Source organism: Drosophila hydei, unplaced genomic scaffold, assembly GCF_003285905.1.
Source record: "Drosophila hydei strain 15085-1641.00,03,60 unplaced genomic scaffold, DhydRS2 tig00008114-arrow-pilon, whole genome shotgun sequence".
NCBI classification, from domain to species: Eukaryota; Metazoa; Arthropoda; class Insecta; order Diptera; family Drosophilidae; genus Drosophila; species Drosophila hydei.
The window spans coordinates 1,212,191-1,236,727 of record NW_022045827.1 but is presented as its reverse complement, the minus strand read 5'-3'; the positions used below and the strand labels follow the sequence as shown (position 1 = coordinate 1,236,727).

At 36.7% G+C, this 24,537-nt stretch overlaps 1 long non-coding RNA gene across 1 annotated transcript in view; it reads left to right on the top strand.

Annotated features, from left to right (window-relative positions):
- The first annotated feature begins 3,052 nt into the window (after positions 1–3,052).
- Positions 3,053–24,537, top strand: part of LOC115483186 — a 57,324-nt gene continuing 35,839 nt past the window's right edge. The window contains exon 1 of the long non-coding RNA XR_003944272.1: positions 3,053–3,300. This is a non-coding gene — a long non-coding RNA (uncharacterized LOC115483186). The remainder of the gene's footprint in view (positions 3,301–24,537) is intronic.

Here is a 24,537-nt window from a genome sequence, read left to right as displayed (position 1 = left end):
GAGGCTTTAAATTTAATGCCATTTGGCAAATTGCGCAATCCGAAAGTCATTATCGAAGCCATCATAATTCGTGATGAAATGCAAGCGGCTGCTGAATACTCTAAAACAGCTTAGATAAGAGTTGAATTGAATCGAAATCAGTTCATGTATATTAAGAGTTTGAGCTAGAGTAGAAAAAGGGATGTAGATAGATGTAGATAAAAAATGTCTAAAATAGATCAATTTATTGATATATATAAATAGACTTTGAATACTTGAATCTTAAATCCAAGCTGAGAGCGAAATATAGCACAAATAATTATACAAATAAGTCAAGTGCTCTATTATAATACTCTACATCACTTCTTAAATCACTATTAAATTTATAAAAAAAATATTATTAATAAAAAAAATTATTTACATATAAAAAATTAAAATTAAATCCATATTTAAGCCAACTAAAAAACCAAATACCACATAACTTGCTAAGCTGTTCAGGCTTTCAATGCCCACTTAAAAGCTACATAATTCAAAAACTACATTTAATGCACTTACAGTAAAATTTGAAAAGGTATTCCAATTAGATATTTATCAATTAGAAAACATATAAATTTTTGCTATAAGCTTATTTAAATAAAACGACGAAAACAAAATTCAATTGGAGCCAAATTTAGAGATTGCATTTACTTAATTAATTTATAAAAGCTCGAAGCAGTAAAGTAAAAACAAATCAAGCTAATTAGGTTAATTAAAGGTAGCCGAAAGATTCAGTATGTTTGATTGCATTAAATTTGCCAGATTCAGTTGAACGGAAATCAACACGAATTTTGTTATAAGCTTGACCTAAACGGCTTATGGCTTCAACCAATCAAATGTGAGCCAAGCAACTGGCGCTGGCTAATAAAGCATAAGGCCAGACAGACACACAGACAGCATAATTAAACATATGATTGTTAGACAACAGAGCGGAAGTCGACGGCAAGACTAATATGCCCAATCATAAAACTAATCTACATGAAAAAAGCTCATTAAAATAACGCATACGCCTCGTTGGCCGCTGTCAACAAGCCAGCCACCAGCCACAGGCGATAGCAACTACAAAGCAGAAGAAAATGTCGAAGAGTAGCTGACAAATGTGCATGTGGGCTGATAAATGTAGTTGACTCCTAAATGCGCTCTTCACTCACTGGCTTCTGCGGCCAGCCCTTGGTCTAACCGAGCAAATTAACATAAATGAATTTGCAGCTGTCGCTCGTAAACTTATTACACCGTACCAGACAAATGTGCCCAAGAACAAATCACACTGACCCAATAGTTAAGTCTAGCTCCAAGTGTGTATGTCTGTGGCTGTGTCTGTGTGTGTGTCTGTGTCGACTGCTAGCTTGAATTAAAGATGAATGGATAGACGTGGAGCTGTAAACATGTGGCTTTAATAACGCCACATGAATCATTTATGCTATGCTAAATCCAAATACCAGCAGCAGCAGCAGCAGCACCAGTAGCAACGACGTCGAAGGTGCCAAGCATATTAAGTAATACGCAGCACGCTTCGAAATCCAGCCGCTACTTTAAGGACGAGGCACTAACCTACTACAACAAGCGACGCCTTAATAACAACAACACAAAAAGTAAAAAAAAAAGAAAAGAAAACGAAACTGTGTCAGCCGAAAAGTCCGTGTAGAGAGAGAGAGACAGAGTTAGAGAGAGCGAGGAGCATGCGCGTTGCTCGATGGCATCCACAAACAATTCGAAATAACTAACATTGACCAAGAAATCAAGCAGACGCTGCAACATGCCACATGCCACACAGAGCCACACGACAGCCAGCAGCAGCATCCCGTCTTCAGTCAAACGGCATAGCTGTTACTGTGCACAACACACACACAACCAGGCAGACGGCCCACGTTCTGCGCTCGAACTCTCGTCAAAATACAAAACGCGTAGATTGTGTGCCACACACCGGCTGCACCTTGTCGAATTCAAAATCAAATCAAATTTAAATGCTCAATCAGGCGCGGCTAATTGCTGATCAGAATCAGAATCGAAATCGTTAAAAAAAAAAAAACAAAAAATTTAATTTTGTTCGTTGCGGCAGCTCGTGAAGTGGAAATTTTGTGTGGTTCAACATTTTGCGGGCCGAACTTGTTGCCAGACCTGTGCGTCTATTTTGTGGTGCTGTCAGCAGGTGTAGCCTCTACAACCTAGGACACCAATTAGCATTCGGCTTGTGGTCAAAAAAGCATAAAACCCAAAATTACAAGCAACAAATTGCAAAGTGAATTTAAGCGTGAGAAAAGAAACAAAAATTAAGAATAAGAAAAAATAAAATTATTAAAAATTAACAGAAAAAATTGCTAAAATATTCATTCAAAAATAAATTTTCATTAAAAATAAAATCATACAAAATTCTATTACTAAAACAAACTAAAATAGTATCAAATAAAAATTTCATATACAAATAAAATGCATTAAATGAGGGTAAAAATAAGAAATCAAACAAAACAATAAACTCTAAAAGCTAAAAAAAAAAGAATTCAATGTTTACTTAGTCATAAAAAATATATACAAACAATTGCTAATTACATAGAAAGAAATCGAAATTCAACAAAATTTAAATAAAAACAATTCAATTTAATTGCAAACAAGTGAAGCAAATTAATCAAATATTTAGCGACATATGCTGCACATATATATACATATATAACATACACATAGATATACTAAAAAATCTAAAAAATATGCTTAAAACACTTGAAACATAATCAAATTATTCACTTCTCTGACCTAATTGCCAGCGATAATAAATAATTAAAACAAAAAAAGGAAATAAAATGTAAATGCATTTCAAATTAAAAATATCACATTCAAATAAATATATATTTATTTATATATTTTCATATAAATTTGTTCTAAATATTTTCCAATGGCAAAGAGCAATAAATCGATGGCATAAGTGTGTTTAAGTGTTGTTCTCTGCACACATCTGAGAGGGGTGCGTGCGTGTAAGTGTGTGCGTGTGTATGTGTGCTGGCAATAATTGAGCATGCATTTAAATAAAAGCCATATATAAATAAATATATTAACATATATATTATGAAAAAATGCGCTCTTGAATAATTGAAGCTTATAAAACATTTATAGCTACGACACGTTTCCAACAAGAATGCAACAAATAAAATGTCATATCAAGTGCATATGTCTGTGTGTGTGTATTTGTGTGTGTGCTGCTGGTAAATGCTTTAATTAAAAGCCAGGCATAAACAAAACGCGTCATTTGGATTATCAGTGGCAACAAAAACTGTAGCAGAGCACCGAATACGGGTAGGTTTAATGAACTCTTTTAGTATTTTTATATATTTTATATCAATTTAATATGCCCACTAGAGTAACTTACTATAGGAGAGCTGACTTTTAAGTGCAGTATTTTTTATGAGTGCAGAACACATTTGGCAACTATGAATTCAACTATTTATAAGGCAATGCGACATCAGCTTAAGCATCGAACTTGGTTCGTTATTTGGAATACAGAGAAAATATATAAACCAATCGCTGCTCAAATTGCTTTCATTTGCATTTGTGTAATATTTTTTGAAGATTGTAAAAAGATTAAGAAAAAAATGCAACATGTTTTTGCCCTGCGTAAAATAGAAAAAAAAAGTATAGAAGAGTTCGTAAAATCATAAATATGATTCAGATATCAAACCCTTATATTTAAAGCTAATTATTATTTTATTTTTACTTTATTTATTTATTATTTATTTTATTTTTGTAAAATACTTACCTTCTACAGATATCAAATATGTTTGAAAAAAATGCAATTTATCAAAAATATGTTTCCAATGAACTTCTTTACATTTATTTAATGACTAGGAATATAATATAATATAGAACTAAAATATAAGATTTTTCTCTTCATGTATATTTTATTTATTTATCTTTTATTAATTTTTTTTTTTTTTTGCTTTTACTTATATATTTATTTATTTTATTTATTTATATTTTGTAAATATTTATTTAAAAATTTACTTATTTATTCAATTTAATTTAATATTTATATTTAAATTTAATTTTAATATTTATTAAATTAATTTTTTTTAAGAAACAGCAAAAGATTACTAAAAGAGATCGGTTAAAATCTATCGATTGGAGATGCAGCAGCATAGGCAACAAAGGTATTCCGCAATTAAAGTTCTTTAAGATAGCAAAAAAAATAAAAGTTCTCTAAGCAGGAGTGTGCTATTAGGTGATAACCTTGAACTACATTCTGTGTTATTTAAAAATATATTTGAAAGTGTGAAGTCTCTAATGAGTAGTGTACTCCACAAGACAAGCTATAGCTTCTATAGATATTTATATCTCACAGAAAATGTAACTGTAGAAAACGTGAACTCATTTTGATTCAATGCTGACAAGAAATGAAACTTTAATTGGTTAAAAGTGCTAAAAGCTAATGAAAGCAAATTCGATTCATTTATATTATTATTATATATATATCTATATTTATAATTAATGTGAATAGAGTCAACAAGTTTATAACCAATTCAAAGACCCTATAGTTCTTTGTGTAAAAACAATTATTAATTTGCGCATAACAATGGGGCAAGGTAATTGCAAATGCGTTTACGCTTCAACGCATATTAAATTATTCAATAGAAAAATATTTGAATGTTCTATGTAGCGTAAGCAGTGGAAGAAATGTACGCAGTTTCTGAAATTGTACAGATGTTAATTAATTGTTTGCCTTTTCTAGGAATCTAATTAAGAGTGTGCCCAATGTTCCTACAGAGAGAGTTTTTTCGCATAAATTATTCATTGTTTTCTTAATGAGTTCGGCGCATGTTAGGGCAATCCAACATGCTCTTTATGCTCTGCTTAAACACAAAAAAGAAAATAATTGATTTCTAATAAAAAAAAGTTTTGAAAATTATGTAAAGAAAGCAACATACTTCACAACTTTTTAAACTTGGGTTTTTGTGGGCTTTCCTCCAGCACTTTGTGTATTTTTGCTGCAATGTTGTTGGCATTGCGCCCCCCAAATTTGCTGGCTAGTGTTGATTTTGAGACAATGTCAGCGCGGCGACTTTGTTGTTATTGCATGTAATTAATTTTGCTGGCGAGAGTTGTCCGGACAACGAGATAGAGCTGGGCTCTAAACTGGGCTATAATTAATTTAAATTAAGCATAAATTGTTTTGATATATAATACTCAATCCCCTACCACAGCTAGAAAAGCAAAGCTAATGCCTTTAGCCGGCGGCTGTTTTGTTTTATATTTCGCTCGCTCGTTCGTTTTTGTTTTTTTTTTTTTCATTTTTCTTGGCACCACGCTGCGTATGCGTAATGTGTAATTGCCTGTGCTGGCCCTAAAGCAAGAGCTCATTTACATTAATTGCTGTCATGACTTCATCGAGTGGAGAAAATGTTATTTTCGCAACGAAATTCAAAGGAATTCATCACAGGCTCTTGTCAACTATTTACAAAGTAAGCTTTCCCCTCGCTGTTCGTTGTGCCCAGGCGAAGCAGTTGATAGATCGACTTGGGAATGCTGCTGAATTGAATTTGTGCTGCAGCTGCAGCTGCAGCTGCATTTCGATTTTATGGACTTGCAAATTATTTGCATAATGCAAATTAAATGCCTCAGCTTTTACGGTTATGCATCGATATACAGATACATATATATATATAGTTTGTACATAACATATATATTTATTGATTTCTAGTCGTATGCCCAGGCAGGCGCTCTGATTGACATTGATGAATTACCATTTTGTGCATGGCAAATATAATATTTGTGATTGGCATGCGTATAGATAGCTACTCGAGCCAGAGGAGCCCACTTTAAACTCTCGTGAGTTGTGAAAAAATTTCGCCTTATGGCAAATGCGCTCAGTTGATAAATCATAAAATAGATTATGATTATTGCCAGGTTACGGGCGCCGTGTGCCGTGCACGCGCTGTTAATGTTCCCTTTTCTTTTTTAGCCCAGTTAAATAAATTCTTAGCCCGGCTTAGCTCGACGCTGGCCGCAACGCAAATGCCAACGTGCTCAAGTGCTTGACAAATATGACGAGGCGTGGCCGGGCATGCCGGAGGTAAACCATGCAAAAGCAAATCCCACAGCTGGCAGCTGCTACGTTCGACTGCCAGCTGCTACGGCAGCCAGGCCATAGCCATTACGTGGGCACCACAGCTATCTGTGGTTAGCTCTCTCACCCTGTGTGTGTGTGTGGGTCTGTGGGTGTCTGTGCATAGCCTCCGCTGTGTGCATTTGCCTTGGCGTAAGCTGAAACCGAACGACGTAAACAATTTGTAAGTCATGTGTAAACATCATAAGTTACGCGCATTTTCTGTTCAAATTATAAGCACTTAATGTCCCAACAGGGACGCCCAGCCAGCTAGAGACTAAAAAGGGGCATGCTGCTGCTTGCCGTATACGCAATGCGCAAATATTACGCATACGCCACGTAGCCGCGTAGTCGCACTGTCGTAAAATCAAACAAAGATACCAGCTGCTAATGCTGTCTGCCATCTCTGCTGTTGCTTTTGCTGTTGTTGTCGCCTGCCTGCCTCTGTCTGTCTGTGGCAGTAGTCGTTGCTTGTTAGTTAAACAGCAGCCAAGTAATTAGATTTTTCCACATGAAGGCAGCAGCACAGACTCTATAGAGCGGCGGGCGTGCAAATAGTTTCAAGTGTAAACAAAGAGCTAGCTTAACACGCCCATAGCCAGCCACCCCTAACCACCGCCCATACAATTCAATTAAAAAGCAAACTCGCTGCGAAAACTTAATGCGTTTAATGCGTGAGGGGCAAGCAAATGGATTAGTGTTCTGGCTGCCACGACCTGGCCGCACTTACCCACATACAGCTACAGCTACTGCTTCGTCTTCACTTACCAGGCCAGCTGCTTTAGCTGCTGGTCATAAAGTTTATTCATATGCCGTCTGCAAAGCGTGTGTACCACGAAAACTGCGCGCTTTGGGCCGTTTTCGCCTGCTGTTGGCGCTGCCTGTCATGCCGGCTGCCAAAGTTATGGCTTATATACCCATTGTAGACGCCGAAATGTATGCAACTTTTTTTGCAACGCCCATGTCGTTCCAGTTACGTGTGCGGCAAAACTTTTCAGGTGAAAAATTGATGTCAACTTGCCGTGTGGTGGAACAAGCGGGTATATTGGCTTCAAGTGATGCGCGTCTAAAGAAAGATGGAAGGCATAAAAAGTCATAAATATAAATTGATTTTATTTTACATATGCAGCTCTTAGAAGGGTCTGCCTTGGAACTCTTTGCGCTGTTGCTTACTATCCACTTGAATTGCCAAAAACAACGCAAAAAAGTTCAGTTGATTGGGCCGCTTTTCAAACACATTATCATTAGCTGCTGTAAAAAACATCAAAGTGCAACAATCGCATGTTCAAGTCACATGAAAATTGAATAAGTGTTGTAGGCATGCCGAAAGTTTGATGCCCTTGCATGTGCCGGAACAATTGCTTATATTTACTTTTATTTGCATTTCATATGGAAGATTTCTCGTGATATTACAAAAATTTGTATGTAAAACTGAAATAAGCTGCGGCAACAAATGCAGAAATTTAAAGTCCACTTTATGCATATTTTAAATTATGTGCACAAAACTTTGGGTGTGTCTGTGTGAATGTGTGTATAGGTAAAGCGCTGTCGCCTTTTGTATTTGGCCTGTGGACTGTGGCAGCCGAAACCAAAACCAAAACCAAAATATGCTGCACTCTGCTGCTGGTGCTATGTGTGCGCTGAGCAGATAAAACAGCTGCATATAAATCATGTCATAGCCAAGATAAAGAGTGCAAATAGCCAGCAAAAAAAAACGAGCAAGAAGAAGAAGAAGAAAGGGCCAACGAAAATGCAGACTTCCACTTGAACTGCAATGGCAGCTGCGACGCTTAAGCCAGTGGCACGTCAGGAAAGCAGCGAGAGAGCGAGAGACAATGCCTGATTTAGTCAGCTTACTTTTATAATGGATGAATGGGTAAATAAATATAATTGAATTAAATTTTATATGCGCATTAAAAGACTGCTATAAATAGCATTAATGCCAACTTCACTATTTCCAATCAAAACATTTGCAATGCTCGGGCAAACTTTCTGCAGAGCGACCTCAACAAACAGTTGAGTTATCTATATATAGCACTCCTGTGGCATAATTATAAGTTAAGAAGCCTTGCTTTTGCCTAACTGTTGAGACTTTTCCATTTTATTGGCCCAAAGTTCACGCAGTCACGGAGTTCGCACAATAAGCGAACCTCTGCTCCCAGGGCAACGTGCACAACATTTTCACGCTAATCCCCAAGTAATTGTACGCTTTAGCAACTAGACTGTCAATTTATTGACTTGTTCTGTGTCCTTCCCTCCATACTTGTCGCACCTGCCGCACCTGTCACCTTTAGTTGGGAGTATCGTTTGCCTTTATTATTTCCATTACCTTTGATTTTTTACGATTTCTTATATTCCGCAAGCAATCGAAAGGCAACCTTTTCTTATGTATACCCTGTAGTTGTCCACGTTGGGCATGACATATATAATGAAGTAATGTGGCTAATCAATGTGATTCTGCTAAGTTTAATTTCGATAAATATCGATTATTTACATTTTATATATATTCATAATATTTGAATTTTTATCGTAGATTTTAAATAAAAATTCGTGGATGGCAAAGGACTTATTCTTGCTCCCCTTTTTCAAAGCCACACAAAATCGATAACTTTCGATTACCAATCAGTCAGAGGGTAGCTCAACGCACAGCTTCGCTTACATCTTATCTACTTTACTCCTATTATATTTTTTTTTTTGGCTTGGAAGTTAGCCGGACACGCAGTTGGCACGTCGCAAAACTTTCTCCACTTCAATTTTTATTATGCGATTTTATTTATTTTGATTTTACCCCAGAGAAAGTTTACCGTAAGTCAGGGCCAACGCCAAACGCCATTATAGAGAGCCAAGTCTAATGATGTTAACAGCCAAGGGCTTAAACGTTAAGCAAATAAGCTTACGATCTAATAACTTGGCTCAGTTGATGCTGGGCAATGGGTTCGCTTTAAGTAGAGCCAAGAAACTTTTAAGTCGCTGGCCACTTTTTGCTGCTTAAGCCAAGACAAGCCAAGTCTTTTCAGGTGCTTAATTAATACGTAACTTCGATCTTTTTGCATCATTATGCGCCTGTGGCTGCTGCTGTCCATATGGAATTTCAATTTGTTGCAGCTAAAGCAGAAATAAGGAAAATTCAATTATTTTCTGCTCTTTCACCTACCCGACGATGGCTGACCGGCTGGCTGTGCATATCCTGCTGTAGTACGATGTCGTACGCTTCCGGCGCATCGATGGTCATAAATTTTTAAATAACAGAAATTACAATTACTCGGCACCCAATGGCGCCAAATGGGCGAAAAATGCATAATGAAAGCAATCCATATTAAAACATAAATCACGCTCTGCACCCGGAGTGTGTCCTTCTGACACACGATATCTGCGCATGGGAACAATAATAACATGCCCAGCTGTCAGTCAGCATCCCACCCGCAGCCTGCGCCACGCCAAATAATTAATTGGCTGCATTATGGACCCTGCAGCAGACACAGCCGAGCCGAGCCCAGCACAAGGCAGCTTCAACCGCTTGCCCATCTGGGTAAACATTTTAAGTGCGTCCACCTGTCAGTCGCAGCTCAAAAATCGACTTCCACTTCCAGTTTCAGTTTCCTCAGCTCCACTCCACGCCAGTCCATTATGGGTCGCATAATTTTCAACTTGTTGTGGCCGCCCAATTGACGTTCATTAACAGCGCGTAATTGCGGCCAAGTGGTTTTTGAAGTGCCCGCCGCGTGGTGCCTCTCAAATGGATCGCCCGCAACTTGCGCCCCATTCACATGCAGCTCATGTCCGCCTCTTTTTCTACTCTCTTCTCGTCTCAATTTAATTTTCATCAAATACACAGCGCTAAAAATTTATTGATTTTGCTGTCAGTCTTCACAAATCTTCCAACTTGAGCGTAAGAATGTTAAAAATATATATTAAAAATTGTTTAATGAAAATACAGTCTGATTTCTTATTAAAAAATCATGGACAATGCTTACTTACACATGTCAACAGGGTTTAGTTAAGTAATTCATATACTTTTTTTCAATTACTAATATTCTATTTATATTCTTAATGAATTAAATGTTTAATGTTTCTCTAAAATTCCTTTAAAATTGTTTTGCTCCCATAGTTAAAAATTCACGCATATTTAAAAATAATTTTTTTTAATTTTTAAAAACTTTTTTATTTTTTTAAAAAAAATTTTAATTTTTTAGCTTCAATTCCATTTAAATTTTGATTTATTTTCTTTTAAAATCTTTCTTTAAATTTTTGTAAAAATAATAATTTTTTTATTAAATTCCTTATAATATTTTACTATATTTAAAGATTAAATAAATTGTTTATTAAAATATAGAAGCATATTGATTTATTAATATAATATTTATCATTTTTTGTATTTCAATGGCAAAAGCCTTTTGAATGTCAATATTAGTTAATATTTAACTCGTCTGCAAGTCAAGAGCAATTCTCATTTTAATATTAAATCTATGTATGAGTATGTCAATATATCAGGGCACAGTAAATAAACTCGTGCTGTGGCCTGTCAACTCGCCTTTATGAAATTGGAATACAATATATTGTGTCTGAAATGCAATAAACTCAGTCTCAGACAGTCTCTGAGCTCTTAAGAAATAGTTAATTATAAATTTTAATAACAATTTTCAGATTGAGCAATAATTTTATTCTTTGGAAATTCTCACATTCCCTAGAAATCTCCATAGTTACTTTCCACGAGTAGTTTTAATACCCACTTTGCTGCAAGCTGTAAATTAACTTAACTTTATTATCGGCTAAAAGTTTTTATTGAATCGGGCAGGCAAAGTTGGCAAGACATAACTGGACATAACTCTTGGCCGGACCAAGAGCTCGGATATTAGCCCTGCATTGAGAGCACAGATGTTGTCATTGTCGCCGCTGCTGTTGTCCTTGTTTTTATAAGCTACGGTGCATGTAATCAGCTAAGGATATTCATGGACATGACTATGATTTTAGCATACGCACGCAGAGACACATACACAAATACAGTGACATAAACAAATACGGCTAAGAACGGCGCCGACTCACAGCAGGTCCTGGCGCTTGTTGCTAAAAAACAATAGCTAAACAACTGCAATGCTATGCAAATCCTGCAGAGCAGAGCAACATGAAGCTCTCAACACGACATCTGCTTGGTGATGAAAGCACTTGCTAGGGCCCCGTCATCGACATGCCCCAGCTAGCCAGTGTCCTGCCACTGTCCTAACTGCTGCCCACTGCAGGCTGCTGTCCCTGCAACGCATGGCCCATCCAGTAGCTATGGCTTTAAGCACATAATCAGGCGATTTGCAGGCATTATGACCGGTCAGCTGTATAGCTGGCCAGTTGTCCTTCAGAAGAAACAGTCAGTAAGCTGATGTCTATGCAACGTCCTCTACTGCCTCTTCCAAGTAGCTTTTTAAGGAGCAGTCGCTGCAGCAGCTGCCAGCAGCGAAGACGGATAGATGAAGTTTTTAGTTTTTAGTTTTTAGTTTCCTTTTGTCTTGACTGTGAAAGCCAAACAAATTGACGATAGCTTGGCTCACGCCTCAGACGAACGCTTTGGCTTTTAGATGCAATTTTTTATAAGGCTCAACTTAAGGCAGTCCGATTTGGCTTGGGTTATAGCTGCCTATAAACTAAATGCGGAAATATGCTAGAGAATAAACTGATGTAATATAAAAACTATTTTAAATTTAAAATTCGAATTCAAACTAGACCTGGTTGAACTGACAGCAGCCATAAATCGCTGAGTTTTTTAGACAAAGTTACTCAAGTGTTAAGTAAAGAAAGTTTGAAACATATTAAATTTTTGCTCATATAACATCAATTATGGTCTGCTAAGCTGTCTCTTAGCATATAGCATTGGCTTTCGCCTGAACTTTATAGACATAGTTTCATTTGGCCACTTGTCGAAACTGCGAAAGCTACACGCAATCATGTTAAAGCATTCTCAAGTCTCACACTTGAGACTTGGCTGCTTTGTTCTTAACCGCACAGATTTAGCTTTTTATGCTGTGCGTTGCTTGGCCCTAATCTAAGGTGGCTACAGCAGTTGGCAGCATGGCAGGCAAAAGAAACTATCATCTATCTTGTAGCCTTATGGAAATCCGTTTCTTTTGCAAAACTGCTTTCAGGCACACGCACACATCAGGCGTTATTTCTTTCTTTCGGTTTTTGTCCTTATTCCTAAACTATGGCGCACTCATTCGGTGCAGTCCATACACATACAGAGCTGACAGCTTGGCCAGTTTTACTTCCCCAAGTGACAGTCGGTTCTTTCTGTCCTTGTCTCTGTGCTTTTCTGAGTTTTTTATGCGCTTTTCATTACGTCTGGTTGCCATTGCCCTTATTTTCTTGTTACACTTGCTCAAAGAATTATTGCCTTTGCATATACCAGAGATCGTTTTGTATTTTGTTTTTGTTTTTGCATTCCCCGCACTAAAATGACAGCTGACACTTGCGTTTAACCGCACAGATTTGCTCTGGTCATTGCCATTTCCCGTTCTCTCTCTCCCTCTCTCTGTTGCCTGTGCCATATGTCCATTTCATTCTGTTGGCCATCAAATTGCGGTTCGTCTGTTTGTACGTTCATTTGAAGGCAAACTGTAATTGTCGTTTGTATTACCACCGACGAAGTTAAGCGTTGGGTTTGCGGTTTTCCTGCTCAGAACGTGGCCTGCATAGGAAACATAGCAGCCGCTCATCTGACCTCTCTCTCTCCCCCCCTTACTCTGTCTGTTGCCAAATGTGAGAGCCGAAGACAGCAGAGAGTCCATAAAAAAACTACACGAATTTGACTTGACAGATTTATAGCGCACACGGCTTGCAAATTAAAAACGTGTTGGCATCAATTTCCCAGCTCATTTATAAAATGTTAAAGCAGCTGACTTTCATATAAGTTTATTTTTTAATTTTATGTTTTATTGTGCATTGAAGTGTGTTGGTAGTTAAAATAAGTGAACTACTTCATTACGTGTGGCGCAGTCAAAAGGAGTTAATACCTCATTAAGCACACGGACTGTTTTATTGGTTTAATTATTAAATATATAAATTATGGCTTTACTTTGTTGTGCTTTTGTTCTTTTATGCATTGAAAATATTTTTTGTTATTATTAATTTTTTGTACTTATTTTTGTATTATTATTGAGCCATCGAATGAGGCCTGTAGTTTTAGAGGCGTGGGGCACAAAATTTCTTTGAAGTGGTGCCAGAGCCATATCAAGGTGTATTTCACACTAAGTATTAGTGCAAAAAATATGTGTAAAATATAATATATGAACTTAAACTATTGTTAAACAATTTTTTTTAGCCACTATTATTCTTATGAATGATTAAATTTTGCTCTTTTTTCTTCTCAAGCCTAATTTTAGAACCAAAAAATGTATAAAAATTAAGAAAAAATATTTTAATCTTAATACTCGCTTTAAATTTTTTTCAGAAATATTTTTTTTATCACTAAATCATTTTGTGCTCAATCACACTACTATTTTTATGAACAAGGCCGTACGTGAAAAAAAAAAATAAGAGCAGTAGCAAAAGGGATTGCAACTATAAGATAAACTGTTTAGGATATTAAACTGTGCTTGGTTGCATAAACGTACTAAATAATTTTTTACATTTAGCATATCTAAGATAATATATCTAAGATAATAATAAGATGGCAAATGCTCCTAAGGATGCTCACAACTAAATGTGGTCAATGTCTAGATCAATTGATGAAATATTGCTATGGCAAATGGTATCACTTTTAGTTGGTCATCCAAAAATGTTTCCATTCTTTACTTTTCAGCATCTTTTTCGTATTTTTACTTTTTTCATATATTTCGAATTTATCGCTTTTATACAAATAAAAGTCAACATTTTTTATTGTTGTATGTGTGATATGGAAATCCGCATCTACTTTCGTTTGGACGCTCTGTTAATATTATTATTGGCTTAAAAGTCAACGAGAAGTGGATTTGTAAATAAAACTCGGTGTCAGCTGCTGTGCCAACTGTTGGGTGTTAATGTTGCTGTTGCCGTTGCCGTTGTCGCTGCCGTTGCTGTTGTTTGTCTTGTTATTGTATTGGTTGTGTGCCTTTGCCTGTTGTGTTATGTGCATACATTTGCATGCAATTTGAGCAACACAAACGGGCTCAACATTTGGGTTTACCACAAGAATATACCCACACTTTGCTTGTTGTTGTGCTGCTGTTGTTACACGGACCTGCTTAAATATTTGCTGACTTCGGTTGAAAGGCCATCAGAAATTTGCATGACAAGCCATGTTGGTGCAGACCTTTGACTTTCCATTTATCATCGAAAACTGCCAACGCGATGACTGCGTATCACGCTGCGTATACTCGATTTTCGCCCTCTTAACATGCCACGAATTGGCTTTTGTTTAATTATTTGAAGCCTTTCCAACACGCTTTGTTACAAATAACCGATTTTATTCCCACGTCAAAAATTTTAAGTGCATTTTTTATTGATTTTGGTTTTGGCTTCCCTTGGCCAGGGCCATCAAATATGCCAAAAGATTTGTGTCAGCTTTGCAAATTTTCGAGTGCTAATGGAATAGCTGAGGATTAAAAAATCTCGACCAATAAAACATTGAATAAAAATTGAAGTGCTCTTCCTCTGTTATAGCATTCGATATTTATATATATATTATTTTGTTATCTTGGTAAAACTTTTAACACAAGCTTAAGTTGTATTTATTCTCGCATTTGGCTGTCGGTTGAAGGCAAACTTTGCAATCATCCACTTTGGAATATTACGAAACAAACGCAAATAAACATAAAGTCCAAGAACAAATGGCTTAGAAAATGTTCGCTAACAAATTGACATAAATAAGTCGAGGGCAAAGCCAATATGAAACAAAATAAAAGCAATATCGACAGCAGCCAAAAGACCACGATGACGACGACGACAACAGGAAGAGCAGCGACAAAGCCAACGTCAACTGACAAATATACAAATAAGATTTGGCTCAAAAATTTATTTAATTTCATTTTATTGGCCAAAGGCAAAGACAGCCAAAGCCAAAGCTAAAACCAAAACCAGAACAGAAATAAAGACAAGCGCTTAGTTCTTCGTGACCCGAGAAAATGTTTTTAACGCCGCGGCGACAATCCAATGAGAAATCATTAATCTTTTTCTGCTGAATCAGCTGACCCCCAACAGCCCCGCCGAAAGCTTACGGCACAACCCTTGGCCCCAAATTTGCCTAGTCATTGTCTCAGACTCTGACAGAGACTTACATTCGGGACAATTTGCGAAACACGACTTAATGGTTTCGCAGTCATTTAGCTGGCCGGCTGGAATAATAACAGAAATTAAAGCAAATGCTAAGCTGTGCGATACGTCTTAAGAGCATTAAATCATAGATGCTTTGTTATATTTATAAAAAAATGTGTGGAAATATTCTAGGTTTTGCTACATCGTTTTCTTGTTTCACGCCATTTAAAAAAGAGTTATGCATTAATAATTAATTAATATTAATTAATACTGTTCAGAGATTCAATTATCTCAATTTATATAAAATTACCTAGAAAAAAGTTATTCCACTTGAATATTTATTTACATTTATATTACTCTACAAAATATATATTTTGTATGATTTTTATCAGCTTGAAATTTGAGGTTTCTTTTCGGGGTATATTATCATGACACCAAGTATTGCTCTACAAAAAATAGAAAGATAAATTGTGTATCCATATCTAACATTTATGTAATACATTTTCTATATAATATAATAGATCTCAGTCCTTTTGGAATATATATAAATAATTTTATTATAGAAAAAAAATGTTACAAATTTTATTTATTTTTTTTTACTATACATCGTCTATCTTCTATTATATATCGTATAACTTATATCATTTATTGTATATGGCATATCGTATATCGTACAGAGTATAACATATATAACATATCGTATATTGTACATCGTATAACGTATATCTTATATATTCAATCTTCCTTCTTCCATTTTCAATCTTCCATCTTCCATTTGTAATCTTCTTCTTAGTTATTCCCAGACACCTTTGTACCTTTGCCTACAGGGTATACGCACTACAAATTGGTTTGGCATTTTGCTCGCTTCATTAACGCAAAATGTTTTTCTTTTTCTTTCGCTTTGGCAACTGTCGTCTCTTTTGCTGTTTATTTATTCGCAATATATTTATGGAGCTCGTTCAGCTTGGTTCAATTTATTTATAATTATATTTTTGGACAGTTTGTGTCGACAACTTTCATATTGAGCGTTTGTTTGGCCAGCACTTGAGTGTGGCCGTGTACGAGTGGGCGTGGCACACTTAATTTGCGCCCCGCAATTGAAATTAAAAATTTAAACGCAACATGAACCCTCCAGGCCGCAGCAATAAAAATGAGAAATATGCGCCTGTTAACTTGTTCATTACCCTAATGGAGCGTTTGCCATTGCCATGCATTGTGCGTGGGGCTTGGACGAGCCGAGTTTCTGGGTTCACTTCAATCCCATTTGCCATTGAAAGGACTGAGTCGAGTGTTGTCTGCTTTATGTTGGGTCTTCTTCTACAGCCGCTGCCACTGCTGCTGCTGCTGCTGCTGGTGCTGCTTCATCTTCTTCGTCGTCGAATGCCCACTCAAAGTTTGCCCCTCGAGTCGCCCACTTGGCTGTTGTTTATTGTGTGTCCCTTTTTATGGGTGTCAGCCATAAGAGGGGCACATTTTTCAGTGTTGTAGCCACGCTGTTATATTTCATTTAAATGACATTTTAATTAATGTCAACATTTTGTTATTGCCGCAACTTGCCCGTCTTATTAGGCGTATGCAGACGCCGTCTGCGCTCGTTCTCCGTTTTCAATTTGATTTTGTCGAGCCACGAATTTTAAGTTCGTTTACCCAAATACGATTATTTAATTAGGACAATTTTTTCTTGTTCTTATGTCTTAATATTATTAAAATTGATTGAAGGTCTGGGTACTTGGGCTAACTTAAATGCACTAAAAAAATGGGAACAATAAAGAAAAAATTTTCAATTCAGCTGAAGAGATTAGCTTAATCATATCTTCAGCTCTTGTCTTAAGCTTGTGTTTCAAAATATCCTAAGCTCTTTAAGCTCTACCATATCACACAGTAGAGTTCGTTTTTCTCATTTCAACTTTTCGCATTGCTTTCAACTCACTTTATGTAACCAATAAATATTTAATGAGTTGATTTTTTGATCCACTGAGACTTAAAGGGATTTTTAATATACGATAAACCACGAACAGAGTTATTGACAGCAAGTGATTTATAGTTAATGTTATGAGATACAAGTGGCCCTGCAAGGGACTTAGCCGCAGATTTGCGAAAGCGAATAAAAAGGGTTCGCAGTCTCGCACGTGTGCAAGGGTTGGGCGCAAAAGTCAAAAGCAAGTCAACTACTAATCTTGAGCTTAACGTCAATTTTAATCCCCAGGCTAAGTTCACATTGACAGTTGAAACTTTGCCAAAGTAGAATGTCCAACTGGCACACACCCAGCCATACACACACATGCACAAATGGACAACAACGCTCTATAAAATTGTACACAAGAGAGCAACAAACAGAGAAGACCAGGCCAAACAGAAAAAACTTTTAGTTACAATAAATTATATGCAACAGTTAAAAAATCAAAAAAAAAAGAGAAAACTCAAAAAATAGAAAAAAGGGCAAAACATGAAGAAAGCAGAGCACAGAGAAACCAAAGAGTTAACGATGAGGCGGCCAACTGAAATGTTGGCCAAATAAAGCACTTGAGGGAATTGCACATAAAACGAATGCCATACGGCTGGGAAAGGCCGGAGCAAACCTGGCCTAGGCCTAATGTGGGCGAGGCTCATCATTGGCATGTGGCGAAAAAAGAATCCTTTCATTTGGGACCGCACATTGGCATGCGCTAGCATGTGTGTGTATAGGTATGTGTGTGTGTGTGTGCTTCAAATATTTACAGGTAGAAATGGCTAGGCGCAAATCCCAATGTGCCAGGCACTTTATTGCAATCCCTTTAAATAAGTTTTTTATTATTTGCTACCTGGCTGGCCGTGGCCAACCGAAGATCTACGTGCAAATGCGCAAACGAATGCGAATACTTGGCGCTGCTTTAGCCACAGCCGGAGCTCTAGATATCCAAGTCCAAGTCGAAGTCCTTTTTGTGTTGCTTTGCTTTGTTCAAATCCATTTTCTTGGCCTTGGCAGCATGGCACACATAGCGCTGTATCTCAACTTGGCCAAAGCCAAATAAAATATGGAATTACTTAACGGGCAACGGGCTGACAGGGTGTGTGTGTGTGTGAGTGTGTGTGTGTGTGTGTATTTGCGTGTGTCTATTTGCTGGCGGTTCGCTAGATCTTTTGTGCTGACTTTAGCTGGGATTTTATTTGCCCCAGATGTGATTTGTTTAGCACTCGCTCCCCCAACATAAACACACACACACATACACACACTGGCACACTCACACTACCATATATCCATATGTCAGTTTGTCTTTAAATTCGAGTGTGAAAGGTTTACTTTTTCAGTCAGAACCTTTCCCCTTTGCCTGTTTCTTTTCGCTTTATGCTGGCGCTGTAAGTGCTACATGTGTTTCTAGGGGCTTCAGAAAGTAATGTTGTTTCTGAGAAATTGTTTTCAGGACTTAAAGTAAACAGCACATTGAAGCGTGGCAGCTGTTGATACGTCGTGCCACGCGGCGTATGATTGATATTGGCGCTTTAAACACAAATAATACTCGAATTGAAACGAAAGCGAGATGGGGAGAGAAACTTCGTTTTAATCTGATTCAATAATTTTAGTGCCAACATTTTATTAGCTCAGCAATGTTTTATCGCTAACAACATAAATAAGTGGACGGCACAAACTTTGTTTCAGAACTATCAAGAAAACATTGTCGTTGGGCTCATTAAAAACTTTTTGTGTGGCGGCGAATAAATTTTTCTATTAAAGCGCACAAATTTTGCACGCTTCATAAAGCCGAGCCGAGAGCGAACTCAAATGACAGCTTAAACGTAAGAAAAACGCTTGAAAGGGTTGCTCGCAGCTTCTTCCTCAGCATATATATATTTATATATATATATATATATCTGGCGACGTCAGCGCCTTAGGTACTCATCAGAAATTCAGCGTGCGTGGGCGCATCTTATGAAAACTCAATGCCAATGCTGATGACATTCATTGTTTTGTTTTGACAGCGTCAGCGGAGCGGGAAGCGGAAGCAGCTTCATGGCATTCTTCTTTCAGCCACATGTAAGCTTAAATTTCAGGCATAACTCGTCAAGTACATCTAAATATGTATGAAGTATATGACATTTTGCTGGCATTCAGAATGCCTTTGGTTGCCATTTTTTTGTTGGGCTCTTTCAAATGTTTTCTTCTTTCAGACATTTCTTCCAAGTGCGACGCGCCAAGTTCACATTTCCGTTTTGTTAACAGATGCTGCTTGAGCGCGCAAAAGTTTTCAAATGAAAAATTTAGCTGCTCGCATATTTGGATTCAGTTTTTCGCTTTCTTAATCAAAATTCAGCTGCATAAATTGTGGACGCCTAAGTTCATACTTAAATACTGAAATGATATTTGGATAATTATTTAAGAAATTTGTGAACTTTTTATTTGGCTCTTCTATAGAGTGAACAAATAGCAGCGAATAGGGTCAGGTAAGTGCAATAATGCTTGAGATATTGCATTTATTTTGCTTTAATTTTAAATCAACTTTTATTATGTATTAAAATAAACCAAAGGCCTTGCTAACAGGGCTTCCAGACTGATATAATTTGCGATAAGGCGCTGCAATCTGTTCAAAGTTAATCCGCCAATTGTATTCTTCTTGAGCACTCGTTGCTACGGCAACTAGATTTTTGTTGTTTCATATCAATCTCCGTCTGGCTGTTGCACTTAAGAACCAAAAGAGTCTAATCTTACTTCCACTTTTCAAACTGCTCAACATTTTAACTGCGAGCTCAGCTTTTATTTTATGATGACAGAATTCAAGTTGCGCTTTAATAAACAAGCTGGCATTTATGTAAGTTTCTTAAAAAATATTTTCAACATTAGAACAATTTAGAATCAAATGGCAATTCATATATAATATTTCTAAAGCTTATTTTAATTAATTTTTAAAGAAGCTGCTGAAGTATAATTATTGCAAATAGTATAGCTTTAGCTGTGTCAGCGCATGCCAGCAGTGTTACAGTTCCTTATAGCAAAGACAAGGCTATATATTTATATAAGCATATTATATTCGAGTCGAAAATAGACTTTGTAGCTGAACTGCAATTTCATTAAAGCCTATCTGCGCTCAGACAATTTATTAAGTGTTGAGCGTTAAAAGAGAAGCCCGCACTTTCTCATTGAGTGCTGGGTCTTGGGCGGGGCGCTGTGCCGCAACAGAATGAAGCAATTTTAATTTGCTGGGGGTAGTAAAACATCAACAGCAACAAGCAAAACAGTGGAGCAGCCAAACCGAAAGTTTTTCCACACAAAATGCAGTGGGCGGCCCAGGGCCAAGTGTTGCATCTCATAAATAAAGGCAGAGAAAGTGCAAGAAGGCAAAATAGAGTGGAAGAATGGAAGAGTGGGAGCGTAGAGCTGTAATGGGAGCAGGAAGATGGCAGGACAGTAGCAAACTGTGTTGCGCACTTGGCCAGTGTAAAAGCATATTTTCTGCTTTTAATTGCAATATATTCTTTTTAGACAAAATGACTGATGATGGCTGAGCTGGTTGGCCAGCAAAAATATATTGCCATGAAATTTGCACAAGGCAGGAAGCTGAAAGCCAACGGAGACAGCGCCGGGCGATGTCCTTCGTCGCAACTCCGTTTGACTGCTAAATGAACAAGGCAAACTCATCAGCCCAGCCCTGCCCCAGCAGCTGAAGCATTGTGGTCGCCAGAGCTGTCGGTTACTGCGGTCGGTTGCTGCTAGCAAGCCAAGTCCTTGCATCTGAGATACAAATAACTTGGGCAGAAAATACATTGGGGCGCGCTTTGTCTTAGCCAGCGATTTTGCCAACGCCATTTTGATGATGAATAAATGAAGGCCTTTTGTGCCCAGGCGAACGTGGCCAAAGCCAAAAAATTTACCACTTTCATTCACTGGTCGAGAAATGAAATAATTAAAATAAACTCAGCACCAGGCGGCGACAGCTGCTGGCTGCTCCACAAATCTTTAAGCTCCAAGCTTGTCCCATTTTGTGGCCCATTAGATACACACACAGCGATGCTCTGCCACTCATAATGCGCTAATTTATTTAGTAGACAGACACAAATTCGCTCAACTGAATATAAAGCTAGCAAATTGACGAGCAAAATCTCACAATTTGTTTTTTTGTCACGCTGCGCAAATCTTATTATTGGCAATGCCAATTGCAGCGACAGCAACAGCTCAAGATTTTTTAGATTTTTATTTTTGCAAACTATGCAAAACTTTGTATTGGGGATGCGGCGGGGCGGCGAGGCTGCGCTCAAAACAAAATGATTAATGAAGCTTTGAAAACTCGCAGCGCAAATTTAATCAAGCGCGAAAGCAGATCGAAACAATCGTAAAAAATGGCAAACTTATAATAAGCTTCAAATTTGTACAATATGCTGAGCGTGGGCAGGGGCGTGGCAGTTGGAGGGCGCAAAACTACGAAAACAAAAGTGCGATGGGGCTTAGAAAATAAATTATGCCATGGTAAGAGCAATTCCGTTATTCTAAGGCCGCTGTGATTTATTACGCGATTTTTGACATGCATTTATTCAGCATTGTTTCTATATTCCATTCAGCTGGGAGTGGAGAGAGTAGCAGAGCCCAAGAGTAATGAATTGCTCAACGAATATATATATATGTATGTGCTTGAATAAAAAAGGTTATACTCACTCTCGCTCTATCTCTACCTCGCTCGGTATATTGGCATTTATATTTATGTGTAATCGAGTCAGGTCTCATAAATTTAAAGCGCACAACATAAACGCTAACTTTTAAATTATAGTAGATATAAATAGATAAATATATATATATGTATATAGAAACATATATGTAAGCAATGATAAGATAATTTATTGCGCATATAAAATAAATACTGCATGCTAGTGCATAAATAAAAAATAATAAATATATATATAAATATATATATACATATATATATGTCTATATATATGGCACCAAATGCGCTTCATGAATCTGTAATCAATTAAATGCGAAGATAATTTGTTATAGATAAATACTTTCATTTAATTGATTACATTTTCTAGCTTAAATGCGAGAACATAAAATTTTATTATATACAAGCTTAAGCTTAAATTTCTCTGCAAATCAAAATGCAATAAAATATGTAGCTTACATTATTAAAAACAAATTAATTTATATAAAAATCAAAGCATTGCAATGCTTGAATAATTGATTTGCTAAAAAAAAACAAGCTGATTGGCTTTATCGTAATCTATTATATTTAGGGGACGATTTGTTATGTAAAAAATAATTTTTGAGATTGTTGAAGCTTGAAAATGTTATTGAGGGCCATCTCCAGCTGACTTCAAGTGTACTGTGTGACTGTGTGTCAAAGTAGATTGACACCCTTAATTAAAATGACTTACAGAGTTTAAATGTTCTACCTATGTCCAAGTACTCAATTTCCTTTAAATCGAATAAAAACAATATTCAGATATTTATTCAGATTTTATTGCTGAAACAATTTTTTGCCTTTGGTTTCTTTTTAAATATATAGAAATTTTAGTTTTTTTTTTTATTTTAGGTACCATTTTCCAATTTATTAATATTACAAAATATTTCAAAAATTATAAAATAGATAAAAATATTTAAAAAAGATTTCTAAACAATTCATTTTCATTGCCTTTCATTCTAACTAAATAATTTTCTAACTGCGCTCAAACTGTTGCAAATTATCTTCTCTGGCAAAGCAGCGTGTATTCAAGGGCATATGAATATGCATGTATGAGTGAGAAGTGACGAACGATATTTTCCCAGCTGGTTTTCATTTGCTCCTTCGGTTTCGATCTGCATGCGAGCAGCACAATGTTTTTTTCACAAATAAACATCGCATATGAATAGAGGCAATGTTTTGCTAACCTTTCAAACTCAAATTTGCGCGGTCAGAATTCTGTGCAACACAAACGAATTCGCAGAAACGTATACCCGACTGTGCTGTGTCTTACCTGTTGTTTTTCAGACCTTTCGCTCTTTTACAGCATTTGCTCTTCGAGGCTGAACAATTCTATTCGCGTTTTCTTTGTCCATCGAAATCGTAATGCACCCAACCGAAGTGCCCTAAGAATTACCTCTCGCTCTCACGCAGCAACAGTCAACAATAACTGTATTTGTCTCTCTCTTACTCTGCTTGAGATGAGAAGTGCGCAACTAGAATAACTCTACACTAGCTCTCACCCTCTTACTAATGCTTTGCCAGCAGTAGAAGGCAATCACAACGAAATTGAAAAGAATTGGCAAACGGTAAACAGCACTGAAAGAGGAAGAGCAACAATGAAAATAGACTCAGCTATTAACTATATTATGTCCTAATAACATAGCGACGCGATTAACTTATCTAAGCACATATATTCTTGATCAGTAAACGTGCTGAAATGGTTCAGCCAACTCTGTCTGTCCAGCTGTATGTCTATCTGTTCTAAAAAAGCAGAAAGCTTGTCACTTCAAATATGAATTTCTGCATACCAAGTATAAGTCTCATATATACAATGAATATATAATATACATACTCGTATTTGCTGATTATCGATAAATACTCCTTCAGGCTTAGCTTGAGCCAAGAGCTATTAATTCTCTTTTTATTTTCGAAGAATTTTTTATATTCCATTCAGAAGTTAAAATTTATCCTCAACAACTTATCTCAACAAATTAAATCAGAAACGATTCAACAACTTATTATCCTCAGATTCCCAAGGGCATCTGCTAGTCGATCGCTTGCAACTGAAGCACTTCCACTTGTTTTAGTGAAAAAGGGTCTACAAATTTTCAGCAGCTGTTTTGGCTCTTATTGAAATCCTGGCCAATCCGTTGCTAGCCACATTTCCACTACCGTTCAAGCCTTTATGGCCGCTGCCATTGCCATTGCCATTGCTATTTCCTCTTTAGCAGCTGCTGTCCATCTTATTGAAATGCCAAATTTCACTCCAGACAACATTTATATTGCTCTTAAAGTTTGGCTCTGCTTCCTCATTTTTTATGCAGAGCTTTATCTGGTGCACGTGCTGCAAGCGCACACAAAATATTTAAATATGCTCGAATACAATGGAACTTTGGCCAGTTTGGACAGTCAGAAACATTCATCATGGCTGTCAGTTTTATGTTAAATTTTCATTAAACTTTTGACCGGTGTATAAATAATTCTATTTCTTTTTTGTTCTCTATCCCTCATCACTGGACATCGCAGCGGCAATAACAAGAGCAAAACTTTTGATATAATCAAGTGTCCAATTCATGCGTATTTTTGTTTCTG